This window comes from Chiloscyllium plagiosum, unplaced genomic scaffold, assembly GCF_037043375.1.
Source record: "Chiloscyllium plagiosum isolate Xiang-an unplaced genomic scaffold, Cpla_swu_hap1 HiC_scaffold_27, whole genome shotgun sequence".
NCBI lineage: Eukaryota > Metazoa > Chordata > Chondrichthyes > Orectolobiformes > Hemiscylliidae > Chiloscyllium > Chiloscyllium plagiosum.
The window spans coordinates 51,718,370-51,733,349 of NW_028270165.1; the positions used below are offsets into that span (position 1 = coordinate 51,718,370).

General features: G+C 43.7%; 1 protein-coding gene across 1 annotated transcript in view; it reads left to right on the top strand.

Annotated features, from left to right (window-relative positions):
• LOC148144037 (uncharacterized) overlaps positions 1-14,980 on the top strand; it is a 142,232-nt gene that overhangs the window by 68,197 nt on the left and 59,055 nt on the right. The window lies entirely within an intron of this gene.

Sequence of the window (14,980 nt, forward strand, 5' to 3'; positions counted from 1 at the left end):
TTTTGATCCCCCAAGCCGAGTAAATGGTGTGAAGCACTTTTCACAGTCAGCGCACTGAATCTCCCTCACTCGGGTGTCTCAGTATTCTTCCTGCCACACCAGTGTCCAAAATCTCTCATGCAGACAAAAGCAAACATTTCTTCTCAATGTGAATGGCTGCTGATATTCAAGACCCATTGAATCAAGTGGCTCTGTCAGAAGTTGATGTATCATTTGCTTTCAGATTTCTTTCTGCATGTCTTCCTGCAAAAGAAATCACAAAATAAGTGATCACTGTCAGTACAGTTAAATGGACATAACATCGGTGGCAATTCCTGTAGATTGCCAGATGCCTGCTGATCACACATTATCCAGCACACAGAAACCTGAGAACCCTCACATAGCCAGATAACCTTAAGTGTGTACGCAGGAAAACTTCAACTTGTACCTGTCAGGAACAAGTTGAAGCTTTTGGAAGCAGAGACTGATGACACTGCCAGTTCGCAAGGCGGCTAAGTTTGTCAATCAAAAGTTGCCGCAGAGGCAGAGCAGAAGAGTTGGACATCGCACAGAGCCGTGCTAATAGGGGACTCCATCGTGAGAGGAACTGACCGGGGTTTTTGTGGCAGCAGACGGGATTTAAGGGTAGTGTGTTGCCTTCCTGGTGCTAGAGTGAAAGACATCGCGGACAGAGTGCAGGAAATCCTCATGGACGAGGGTGAAGAGCCAGAGGTGGTGGTACATGTCGGCCCAAATGATGTCGGGAAGAAGAGGAGGAACATACTACAGCGGGACTTCGGAGAACTAGGAAGAAGGCTGAAAAGCAGGACGTCCAAGGTGATTATCTCCGGTTTACTTCCAGTTCCTCGGGCTGGTGAGACCCGAAACAGGGAGATAATGGACTTTAATGTGTGGTTGGGGGACTGGTGCAGGAAGCAAGGATTTAAGTTCTTGGATCACTGGGGTATATTTTGTGGTAAACATAAATTCTACAAGAGAGACGGCTTTCACCTTAATAGGTTAGGGACCAGCATTCTGGCAGGCAGATTTTTCTACTGCAACACCGCTACATTTAAACTAAGTAGCGGGGGGGAGGGGACAAGCTGGATGTTTAGAAAGGAAATTGAAGGGAAAGTTAGAACAAGAGAAGTCAAGAAAGACAACTGTATCAATGAGGCAGAAAACTCGGAAAGGCATCATGCTGTAAGGTTGAGTGAAGTAAGGGTTGATGGGAAGGGTGAGAGCAGTAACAAATTAAAAATGCTATACATGAATGCACGAAGCATTAGACATAAGATGGATGAGCTTGAGGCTCTTTTGGAAATTGGCAAATACTATATTGTGGGGATAACTGAGACGTGGCTTCAAGTGGACAGGGCCTGGTAAATGAATATTCAAGGCTAGACGTGCTATCGTAAGGACAGACTGACGGGCAGAGGGGCCTTGTTGGTAAGGGACGATATTCAGTCCCTTGCCCGGGGGTCCTAGAGTCATCAGATGTAGAGTCAGTGTGGATAGAGCTTTGAAATACTAAGGGTAAAAAGACCCTCTTGGGAGTCATCTACAGGCCCCCAAACAGTAGTCTGGACGTCGGATGTAAGTTAAATCAGGAGCTGAAATTGGCCTGTCGCAAAGATGTAACTACAGTTGTTATGGGGGATTTTAACATGCAGGTAGACTGGGAGAATCAGGATGGTATTGGACCTCAAGAAAGAGACTTTGTGGAGTGCCTCAGAGATGGATTCTTAGAGCAGCTGGTGCTGGAGCCAACCAGGGAGAAGGCAATTCTGGATCTGGTATTGTGTAACGAACCAGAATTGGTCAGAGACCTCGAAGTGAAGGAGCCATTGGGAAGTAGTGACCATAATACAATAAGCTTCAATCTGCAATTTGAGAGGGAGAGGGTACAGTCGGGAAGTGACAGTACTTCTATTGAATAAAGGGAACTATGGAGCTATGAGGGAGGAACTGGCCAAAGTTCAATGGTGCAATACCTTAGCAGGGATGACCATGGAGGAACAATGGCGGATATTTCTGTGTATAATGCAGAAGTTGCAGAATCAGTTCATTCCTAAAAGGAAGAAAGATCCCAGGAGGAGGCATGGGTGGCTGTGGCTGACAAGGGAAGTTAAGAAACATATAAAGTTAAAAGAGAAAAAGTATAACATAGCTAAGATAAGTGGGAAAACTGAGGACTGGGAAGCTTTTAAAGAGCAACAGAGGATTACTAAGAAGGAAATACGCAGAGGAAAAATGAGGTACGAAGGTAAACTGGCCAAGAATATTAAGGAGGATAGTAAAAGCTTTTTTAGGTATGTGCAAGGCAAAAAAATGGTTAGGACAAAAATTGGGCCCTTGAAGACAGAAACAGGGGAATATATTACTAGGAACAAAGAAATGGCAGCGGAATTAAATGGGTACTTCAGATCTGTGTTCACTGGGGAAGACACAAGCAATCTCTCTAAGGTAACAGTGGCTGAAGGACCTGAACTGAAGGGAATTTATATTTGCCAGGATTTGGTGTTGGAGAGAGTGTTAGGTCTGAAGGTTGATAAGTCTCCGGGGCCTGATGGTCTGCATCCCAGGGTACTGAAGGAGGTGGCTCGGGAAATCGTGGATGCGTTGGTGATTATTTTCCAGAGTTTCAATAGATTCGGGGTCGGTTCCTGAGGATTGGAGGGTGGCTAATGTTATACCACTTTTTAAGAAAGGTGGGCAAGAGAAAGCAGGAAATTATAGACCAGTTAGTCTGACCTCAGTGGTGGGAAAGATGCTGGAGTCTATTATAAAGGATGAAATTACTGCACATCTGGATAGTAGTAACAGGATAGGACAGAGTCAGCATGGATTTATGAAGGGGAAATCATGCTTGACTAATCTTCTTGAATTTTTTGAGGATGTAACTCTGAAGTTGGACGAGGGAGATCCAGTAGATGTAGTGTACCTGGACTTGCAGAAAGCTTTTGATAAAGTCCCACACAGGAGGTTAGTGACTAAAATTAGGGCGCATGGTATTGGGGGCAAAGTGCTAGACTGGATTGAAAATTGGTTGGCTAATATGAAACAAAGGGTAGTGATAAATGGCTCTATTTCGGAATGGCAGGCAGTGACCAGTGGGGTACCGCAGGGATCCGTGCTGGGACCGCAGCTTTTTACAATATATGTTAATGATATAGAAGATGGTATCAGCAATAATATTAGCAAATTTGCTGATGATACAAAGCTGGGTGGCAGGGTGAAATGTGATGAGGAGGTTAGGAGATTACAGGGTGACCTGGACAAGTTAAGTGAGTGGGCAGATGCATGGTAGATGCAGTTTAATGTGGATAAATGTATGGTTATCCACTTTGGTGGCAAGAACAGGAAGGCAGACTACTACCTCAATGGAATCAATTTATGTAAAGGGGCAGTACAGAGAGATCTGGGTGTTCTTGTACACCAGTCAATGAAGGCAAGCATGCAGGTACAGCAGGTAGTGAAGAAGGCTAATAGCATGCTGACCTTCATAACAAGAGGAATTGAGTATAGAAGCAAAGAGGTGCTTCTGCAGCTGTACAGGGCTCTAGTGAGACCACACCTGGAGTACTGTGTGCAGTTCTGGTCTCCAAATTTGAGAAAAGACATTCTGGCTATTGAGGGAGTGCAGCATAGATTCACGAGGTCAATTCCTGGAATGGCAGGATTACCTAACACTGAAAGACTGAAGCGACTGGGCTTGTATACCCTTGAGTTTCGAAGACTGAGGGGATCTGATTGAGACGTATAAGATTATGAAAGGATTGGACACTCTAGCAGTAGGAAACATATTTCCACTGATGGACACAGCTTAAAAATACGGGGTAGACCATTTAGGACAGAGCTCAGGAGAAACTTCTTCACCCAGAGAGTGGTGGCTGTGTGGAATGCTCTGCCCCAGAGGGCAGTGGAGGCCCACTCTCTGGATTCATTTAAGAAAGAGTTGGATAGAGCTCTCAAGGATAGTGGAATCAAGGGTTATGGAGATAAGGCAGGAACAGGATACTGATTAGGAATGATCAGCCAAGATTATATTGAATGGCGGTGCAGGCTTGAAGGACTAAATGGCCTACTCCTGCACCTATTGTCTATTGTCTATTGTCTAAAACTTCATTTAGGTGACAATGACCTAGAACAAGCTGCCTTCAAAGGTGCTGGAAATAATTTTTATTTAATAGGACAGCAAGAAGTCATTCAGCAACTTTACTGGCTTTCTTTTCTCAAGCAGCCTTGATATTTCATTATCATGTCCTTGATTCAAAGGCATTTGACTGGGTGGAGTGTCGAGATCATTTTTATACCCTAGGTGAAGTGTTTACTAGATGGGTAAGGGTCCTTTACAGTGATCCTCCAGCAGCAGTTCTCACCAATAGTGTAAGACCTAGTAATGTTAACATGGCAGGGGCAGTCGGCAAGGCTGTGGCCTTTTACCTTTATTTATCACATTGGTGATTGAGCCGCTGGCAGAGACTATTTGTAGGGACTCCAATATAGATGGTCCAGAGGTGGGATCAAAGGCGCATAAGAGCACAGTATATGTGGATGAAGTTCTTATTTTTCTCTTGAACCCAGTAGTTTCAGTGCCCCAATTGATACAGTGGATCAATTCATTTGGCTCTTTCTCAGGTTACAAGATTAATTTTTCAAAGTCGGAGGCTTTGCCTGTGGGGTGTCTTAGGGGAATATCTGACGTTGAGGGTGGGTTTGCTTTTCAGTGGGCACAGAGAGGTTTTCTTTACTTAGTCCTTTCTGTTACCCCCATCTTTGATCAGTTATTTAAGGCTCATTTTGTCGACCTTTTTGACAAGATTAAACAAGATCTTTGAAGATGGGGGGCCCTTCCGATATCATGGTGAGGTCGAGTGGCTCTTATTAAAATGAATGTTCTTCCTGGCTTCTTATATCCTGGGCTGTTGCTCCTTTTGCTTTTTCCTAGGCAGACATTTCAGAAGTTGAATGGTTGGTTTGGTTCTTTTATTTGGGGCCAAGCAGCATTATTTATTAATTTATTGATCTGTAATGAGTAAAGTTTTGATTTGTTTTGTAGAGTAGTTTAGTAGTTGGTTTACTGTTGTTAGTTGTTATAATGTTATTTTAATATTTTTGTAGTTTTATAAGTTTTATAAAGAAAAGTTTTCAATAAAAATATTTTTAAAAGTCTAATGCTTTGTGCCTGTGATACTGTCCTCAGTCAAGGATAGATTCCCCATCACCACCAAGCCCCTGAATCAATATCTAATTGAGGAAACTGCCAACATCCAGATAAGTAGACAAACAGTAGCTGTATTTAAGTGGGGACTCCGGAAACGTGCTGTTTATTACAATAACTACTGTACACCCAACATGCATTAGGAAATAGACACCTGCCTGTGAGAAACGAGTCAATCCGAGTCAAATTCTGAAGCAGCGAATTTTATTGAAACATACTTGCAAGATGGGTGGCTAACAAGTAGGCATCCCGATCCAAAAATTACTTCACAATTTATACAGTTTAATTGAGTCTCTCTCGGTACTTCCCCATTTACTTCATTGGCCTAGCATATTCCGCTATCACTATTCCTTTTTGTATTCTGCCCCTGCCTCGCTGCGCTCCGCCCTTGTTTACTTCTCCCACTACTCTAAGCCTGGCGCCCCTTTCTCTTGTTTGTTTTATCCCTTATTTGCAGCTAAGTTGGCTCACTCTGGTGCCTATGTGAAGGCAATCTGCTGAGCTGGCATGGCTCAGTGTTCTTTTCCTCCTTATATACTTGTCCGTAACATATTCCATTGTTGCTCGTCCTAATCGTAACTGATGCCCTTCATTGTTGTGGTTCTATTTGCCGTACTGGGAATTTGTGTTGCAGACATTTCGTCCCCTGTCCAGGTGACATCCTCAGTACTTGGGAGCCTCCTGTGAAGCGCTTCTGTGATGTTTCCTCCGGCATTTATAGTGGTTTGTCTCTGCCGCTTCCGGTTGTCAGTTCCAGCTGTCCGCTGCAGTGGCCGATATATTGGGTCCAGGTCGATGTGTTTGTTGATAGAATCTGTGGATGAGTGCCATGCCTCTGGGAATTCCCTGGCTACTAAGGATAGCTGGTCATGTCGTTTCGTGGCTAGTTGGTGTTCATGTTACTAACCAATGTAGTATACAAAATCCCATGCAAGGACTGCACAAAACACTACATAGGACAAACAGGAAGACAGCTAACGATCCGTATCCATGAACACCAACTCGCCACGAAACGACACGACCAGCTATCCTTAGTAGCCACACAGCGGATGACAAGCAACATGAGTTCGACTGGGTCAACACTACTATTATAGGACAAGCCAAGCAGAGAACAGCCAGGGAATTCACAGGGAGTGCCAGGGCATGGCACTCATCCACAGATTCTATCAACAAACACATCGACCTGGACCCAATATTCCGGCCATTACAGCGGACAGCTGTAACTGACAACCGGAAGCGGCAGAGACAAGCCACTATAAATGCTGGAGGAAACAACACAGAAGCGCTTCATGGGAGGCTCCCAAGCACTGAGGATGTCACCTAGACAGGGGCGAAACGTCTGCAACACAAATTCCCAGCTCGGCGAACAGAACCACAACAACGAGCACCCGAGCTACAAATCTGCTCACAAACTTTGACTCCCTTCATATAGTTTCATCTTTGCATGCAAGTTTAGCTAACTCAGTTCTTTGCTGAAACAATTATACAATTGTGTAAGTTAGTTCATCACCTTGCAGAAGCAATTACAGCTGCAGAAGCAACCTGCTCAACCTATATCCCACAATTTCCCCCTTTTTCCATTAGGATCATATCTAGGGACATTCTATTCTCACAGGCCAGTCTGCTGGTTGCATCAAGTTGTTCGGCTATGCCTTTAATTGCGTCTCTAGTGTAATTATTGAACCTTTGCTAATTATAGAAAATATAATTTATCCAGTCTACATTTTTGTTGACTACTACCCACCAGAAGAGAGCCGATTCAAAGCCTGCTGTGATCTGGTTACGAGCCTTGTACTCATCAGTACCCCTCTTGGAACTCCTATAGGGTCTAGATATATCCGCTCATCAAACGAATTATCCGATAGTGATCTCTTACTCCATTCCCCTTTCTTTACTATCTCTTTCGTTTCAAATGCCAGGGTGAACGGGATTGCCAATTGCACAATTGCACACATGCCCCTCCAATTTGGAGGTAGGGTGGGTCTCAATATTTTCCCTCCACAGTACCACCACAGATCCGCTCGGGGAATCCTTAATGCTGAGTAGTTCCCTCCCTTGTCCTTTTCCGTCACGTACTCAATTTCGGTACATGATTTCAGCTCCCCCAAGTACCTGGACCGATTTGTTCCTTGTCTGTTTACAAAAAATGTGTGATTTCCGACCACGGCAGAAAACATGGGGGGGGGGGGGGGGAGCGTTTTTAAATCTTCCTTCTTTAAGGGAGGGAACATTAATAGAAGGGGCATACAATTTTTATTACTCCATGTGGTCTCATCCTGATACAGGGCTATCATGCATGTCATGCCCCTCCTGTCTCGCTTTCACCCAAGCGGAAAGGGGACTACTTGGGCCATTGGTCTCCCAGAGGCACATGCTAACAATTGCTTTTATTCAGACTTTTCACAGTGTACTTTACCCAATCAGCCCAGGCATTTGTATCCCCATATCCTGTTTCTACTTCAATGGTCTGTTTTAAGTGTTTACCTTTACAATTTTTATCACCTTAGGGTCAGAGTAAGGGGCTTTACTATTCCTTTCCCCTATTCGGGTTCCGTCTTGCACGTGTATATTGAAACAACATTCCCAGAAATCCTTCCTGTCTGCTTTCATTTCTATCAAAAATGTTTTGTTTAATTGGACCTGACAGGTTCCTCCCCCCAAAACTGCTTCACGCCATGACATTTTCTTTATTGTTAAATATATAGGGTTACACTTTTTATCGGGACAGTCAAGAGCTAGCCGGAAGGGACCCCGGTGTACTGTGACGAGTGGATTAATCAAGAGATCACCTTCACGGTCTTCCTGCCTCCGCCATTCTTTACATCCTCCATCCCAAAGATATCCCTTACACGTCTCTCTCCAAAACACTTTCTTCCCGTCAACTCTACCCCATGCCCCCGCTTTGGGGCCTTTTTCATAGAACTTAAGATGTATCTCTGAGTTATTATATTGCCTCTGACTTCTTACATCTCCGCAATCCAGTAGGCTGCAGGCATCTGTTTCTATAACTTGTGGATTTGTACTTTCTGGAACCGTTATCACTAAGTAAGATGACCACACCACAGCCTGACAGAATCCTAAGACTAGAAAAGCTAATATAGGGTACCTAAACATTCTTCCCATTCTACAGTGGTATTGAAGCACCGAGAGACTTAGCATACACACTACAGAAACTCTCCCGTGCTCGCGCCACTATATAATCAGTTATTTAAAGTCTTTTTTAGCTTAGGTTTAAGTGGTTCTTTTGTCGGTTTGGTTGTCCAGACTTCTCTCTCAACTGGAGATTCAGCTGGCCCTTTGATCTGAGTGTAGTGAGTCCAGCCTTTCTCTGTTGTTCTTATCGCCGTTCTTATCATCAGAGTGCCTGGTACGGCCCCTCCTTGGTTGCAATTTGGTCTCAGTCCATGATCCCCCGGTTGGATCGAATGCACGGTGAATTCAAGGGGTGGAGTCTGTGCCAATAAACCCTGTTTCCTGATGAAAGACAAAGAGGAGGACAAGCCCAGTGATTCCTGAAGAAGGGCTTATGCCCAAAACATCGATTCTCCTGCTCCTTGGATGCTGCCTGACCTGCTGCGCTTTTCCAGCAACACATTTTTAAGCCCAGTATATACTTCTTTAAGAACAGATCTTTAGTCTCCAGGGTTGGCAGTTCCCCTTTCATTCCCAGTTAGGGCAGGCCAAACAATATCTCATAAGGGGACAGCCCCATATCTTTCCTTGGGGCCGCTCGCACTCGCAAAAGGGCTATAGGTAAACACTTAGTCCAAGGGAGTCTGGTTTCTGCTACTAATTTAGATAACTGCTTCTTGAGTGTCTGGTTCATTCTCTCAACCTTTCCTGATGAAGGTGGGTGCCAAGGGGACTGGAACTCCCAGGAGATTCCTAACCTCTTCATCATTCCCTGCAGTACTCTGGAACTAAAGTGAGTTCCCTGATCTGAATCTATGCATTCCGCTATCCCATATCTGGGGATTATGTGTTCGAGTATTATCTTGGACACCCCACTTGCGGTGGCAGTGGCTAAAGGGTAGGCCTCCACCCATCCAGATAGGTGATCAACCATTACCAGCATACACCTCAGTCTTCCCACTCGGGGTAATTCGGTATAATCTACCTGAATGCTCTGAAATGGTCTTAGCCCAGGTTCTCTCCCTCCTGGGATTTGTTTCTTTAACACCTTCTTGTCTACTTTTTTACATGTTATGCATCCCTCACATATCTGTTTGGCTATTGTATATATCCCTTTGCATCCATATTTCCTTAAAACTAAATCACACATTGCTTGCACTCCCCAGTGATTCCCCTGATGTAAGACAGCCATAAATTTCTGGCATTGTCATTTTATTCAACATTTCCCTCCCACCAGGTAACAGCCAGCGCCCATCCGCTGTCTTTGCAGTTACTAAATGTTTTAGTTCCTTTTTCTCCTTTGCAGTAAACAACGTGGCACCTGAAGATCTGGAATTGAAGGTGTTAGGGAGTATAGCACTGCTCCCTATGGATTCAGGGCTGCTTCTATAGCTACCTCATCGGCCAGTCTATTTCCTCTCACTTCCGGTTCATTCCCCTTCTGATGTCCGTTTATATGAACTACCGCTATTTCTCTCAGGAGTAACAGGGATTCCAGCAATTGTTTTATCAATTTCTCACGTGCTAGTTATTTTCCTCTGCTATTTATCAATCCTCTTTCTTGCCAAATTTTTCCGAAGGTGTGTACTACTCCAAACGCATATTTGGAGTCTGTGTACCCCGTTCCTTCCTTGCCTTCTAAGGTTCTGAGAGCTCTTTCTAGGACATAGAGTTCACAAGTTTGGGCTGACCAGCCATTAGGCAGTCTTTCAGCCTTGATAATGCTTCCCTCTATCCCGTATACTACAGCATACCCATTGTGCCTTTACCCTCAATCACCCTGGAGGACCCGTCGATAAACAACCGAGCTCCCGGATGCAATGGTACGTCTCTTAAGTCCACCTGCACTTTAGTCTGATATTCAATAATATCAAGCCAGTCATGTTCTGGATTGCCAAGGGCCACCTCCTCTCCCCGCCACAGAAATGCAACTGGATTCAAGCAACTGTCTGTGACTAACACAAGGTCATTCCGCTGTATTAAGATTGTCTCATATTTCATCTCCTAGAGTCTGTGAGCCACCGCCCTGCTTTCTGATTTTAATATGGTCCGTACCTGATGTGGGGTGCTGACTATTTAGGCTCCCCCAAAAGTAAGTTTCCAACTCTGCTCTACCAATAAGGCTATTGCTGCCACTGCCTGCATACACTCCGGCCACCCCCTTGAGACTGGGTCTAATAATTTCGACAAGTAGGCAACCGGCTGCTTTATTCCCCCCCATCGCTGGGTTAGGACCCCTAGAACAAATGGAAGGACTTGTCGAGGGAAGGTAATGCAAGAACAGGGACATGGATTAGGTTCCTCTTTAGTTCTTCAACTAATTCCCTCTCTTCATCTGACCAATTCAATAATTTAGGTTCTTCCTCTAATAGTTTCAAACATAATTTCTTTGTTTTCTGTGCATATGAGTCTATCCATAATCTACACAACCCTGTTAATCCCAGGAATTTTAGTAATTCCCTTTTGGCTTTAGGCAGCGGCATTCCCACAATTCTCTCAATTCTTTCTGGGCTTATTTTTTGTTTTCCTTCACTGATTAGGTGTCCCAAATATCTGACTTCCATCTCTACATACTGCAATTTATTTTTGGAGACCCTCAATCCTTGTTGTCCTAGAAAGTTTAGTAATTTGTTTGTGGCTTTTATTGTTTTGTCCCTTTCTCACCTGTTACCAAAAGATCATCGACATATTGGATCAGAGTAGCTCCTTGGGAGCTATTAAACTTCTCCAAGACTTGTTCCAAAACCTGACCAAAGAGATTCAGGGATTCAGTAAATCCCTGTGGGAGTACCGTCCATCTGTACTGCTGTTTTCGCCCTCTTTTTGGATCTTCCCACTCGAAAGCAAACATATTCCTATTTCCCTCCGCCAGTGGACATGCCCAGAAGGCATCCTTCAGATCCATTACACTGAACCATTTATGGTCACGGGGAATCTTACTCAGTAGTGTATAGGGATTAGGAACCATAGGGTGGCGGGCTTGTACTATTTGGTTCAATGCCCTTGGGGTCTTATAGCAGGCGATAACTATCGTCCGATTTCTTTATTGGTAGGATAGGGGTATTGTAAGGGGATAAGCAGGGCTTTATTAATCCATCCTTAATCAATCCCTCAATTACTGGCTGCAGTCCCCTGCGTCCCTTTATTGAAATCAGATATTGTCTTTTGCAAACCACATCTCCCTCTCTTTTTGAACTGATCTCCAAAGGAGGTATTTGTAATTCCCGCGATTCCCTTCCCGTTCCCACGCTATGGGTTCTATTTCCTTCTCCTCTTCCTCAGTCAGGATGGCCATTTGTATTACTAATCTCTGGTCCCATACTCCAATCTCCAGTCCCAGGAGTATGATTAAATCCCTCCCCAATAAGTTACTTCCACTATCAGGAGTAGATAACAGTTCACTTTTGACTATCTCTTCCCCATTTTCGATTATCATAGGTTCAAAAACTGGAACTGTAAATCCCTCCCCTTTTACTCCAGAAACAGCTAACATTTGTTTTGAGATTTCCGCTCTCTTGCGCTTAAAATTTAAGGATGACCTTGTGCCCCCATATCAACTAGAAAAACTACGTCCTCTTTGTAAGGTCCCTCCTTTAAATTTATCAAGGGTTCCTGGTGGGTCCCCGGGGGCAGGAACCCCTGATACCCCTATTCTTCATCGAGGTTCATAAACGGTACTGCCTTTGCTTCCTTTTTCAGATCTGGACACTCTTTCAAAGTGACCTGTCTTTCCACAGTAATAACATCCTGCCTGTGGGGATTTCCACTTTGATCCTTGTTCCTGTCTACCAGACCCCTTAACATCTCCTCCCCGATCCTTTCTCCTCCCTTTATTTTCAACATGCTGCCCGCCACCATTCCGGTTTCCTTCTTCTTTTAGTTTTATCCTTTTCTTTATTACCTCATTAACCGTGGTTATCATTATTTTTGCCTTCTGTTTCTGCTTTTTATGTTACGTTGCCAGATCAATTGCTGAGCCGATTTAGGGGAGAAAGTGAGGTCTGCAGATGCTGGAGATCAAAGTTGAAACTTTATTGCTGGAACAGCACAGCAGGTCAGGCAGCATCCAGGGAACAGGAGATTCGACGTTTCGGGCACAGGCCCGATTCCTGAGGAAGGGCCTGTGCCCGAAACGTCGAATCTCCTGTTCCCTGGATGCTGCCTGACTTGCTGTGCTGTTCCAGCAATAAAGTTTCAACTCAAAACTGAGCCGATTTAACCAATTGAACAGCTTTAGGGCCACCTAATGGCCATTCTTCATCACCCAATGTTTTGTTTAGACCTTGATTTTTAAAAAATAAATATTGCAATGTTTCTTGCTCCCTGTAACCTCAAATATCAATTCATCAATTTATGCTTGTCTAACTTTAAAGCCTGTTCCTAACTATACATTTTGGAACCTTACTTGTAAATATATATTTATATATTATAAATTCATTTATTCAGTATTTAATATTTAAAATGTAAAATGCATACAGTTCCCAACTTTGAAATCCACTATAATTATCCAGTTTTAGTTCCTTAATTTAAATCCAAAATTAGTTTTCTGAAGTAGTCCTGACCAGTCATTGCTCAATTACAATGTTATAGGTTGTGAAATAACCGGAGCTGCCTTAGAAGGATTTGTCTATTCAAGTTAAAAAAAACATCTAATGCATGAATAATGGCCGAATCCAAGGTCACAGATATTAACCATAGAATTTTTTTGATTTATTACAATCTAATGTTGAACTGAATCTTCAACTGTCCTCCATAAATCGCTTTATGTAAGGATAAAAGAGATTACTTAGAAACTGATAGTAAGGCAGTCATGACCTGTGAAAAGAACAGGAGTTAACATTTTATTTCATAATCACTGTAAAATCCTTAACCTTAAAAGAAATCATGTTAAATTTCCATACTAGAAATCAGATTCAAAACAGTCCTGGCTCTCAAGCTCCAGGGAACAAAGCACAAACATTCAATCACCAACAAATAAATGTGCATTCAAACCAAATCACAAAGGTTAAACTTTCTATTAGCTGTACAGCTTTTCTCTCTCTCTCTCTCTCACACACACATACCGTATGTCACAGACACTTTGAGCTTCCCACAACGACTCCTCTAGAGGCTTCTCACTCCACCCCTCTATCTTTTGAATCTTTTTCTGGATGTCTGGCATGATTTAGTGACGAAGTGTACCCTCAGTAGCTCTTCAGCTACTAGCCCTTCCGACACGAAGCATAATCTGATTCCTCCTCACTGTATGGCTGTTTTCCGTTGACATATAAATTCAAATATTTACAAACACAGTCTTCGTCCGACCCGTACTTTGGCCAGAAAACGGCGGGACAAAGAATGAATTGCTTAGTCCATACAAAGCAATAATATTTAATCATCTTTTTCCTATCTTGCCCCTTCTACACGTATTATTTTTCCAATTCCACGACATCCTGCCCAACGGACTTTCTGGCGGTATGTTGTCAGGGACCCGCCTCCATTTCCATTTCCTTTTTTTTCCGGAGGCTTTTGTTTTTACTCTTGGCACAGCCCATATTGAGTTCCTTCGTTAGTCCCTTATTAACTACTAAAACTCAATCACAGCCACCAAGGCAGTACTTAAAAATCAATTTTCCTACGTTGGTCCGTGCACGGAGTTGCCTGGCTCAACGTCTCCCTGTGCCTACTTAAATTTCCTATTTCAAAACCTTTTTTGCCTGGTTCAGATAGACTCTCAGTGGATCTCAGTCAGTCGACTAGATGGGGGAAGCCACCGCCGAGGTACACGGGACCGTTCTGAAAGGAACGGGACGCATCTTCCCAGCCATCGATAGTGCCTACCCTGCTGGTGATGATGGACACCCCAGACGAGTTCCCAAATTGTGAGAAACAGAGCTCACAATATAATAAATTTAAGTCCGAGTCAAATTCTGAAGCAGCGAATTTTATTGAAACGTTCTTGTAAGACGTGTGTCTAACAAGGAGGCACACCGATCCAAAAATTACTCCACAATTTATACAGTTTAATTGAGTCTCTCTCAGTACTTCCCTGTTTACCTCATTGGCCTTCAAACCTATCAATAATTCTTATTATGTTCTGCCCCTGCCTAGCTGCGCTCTGCCCTTGTTTACTTCTCCCTCTACTCCAAGCCGGGCGACCCTCACTCTTATTTACCCTGTAACTAACTTGGCTCGTTTCAGTGCCTACATGAGGGCAAAGTGCCAAGTTTGGCATAACTCAATGTTCTTTGCATCTTATCTGTTTGTAACATCTTCCATTGTTTGCAGGCACATTTCATTCTTGTATGCACATTTCAGGTAATGAAAAGCAATTATGTATTTCCTTCACAGTTTCCATTCTTGGCTGAAACAATTATACACTAGTGTTAGTTCATTTACCTGGCATAAGCAATTATGGTTGCAGAAGTAACACTGCTTTACCTATATCCCACAACATTTCTCAACAGCCTGAAAAGTTTTTTAAAAAATTGAAACTTTTTTTAAAAATACCTTTCAGGAGGCTGGGGGCCGGCAAAACGATCGCCCCGCCCCCATTGTCTCCGATTGTTTGGAGGTAGTCCCCAACCACGCCCCTCCCCTGCGATGACGCCATACAGCAGGACCCCGCCTCTTGTGTTGGCGCATGTGCAGTGTAGGTCCCGCTGC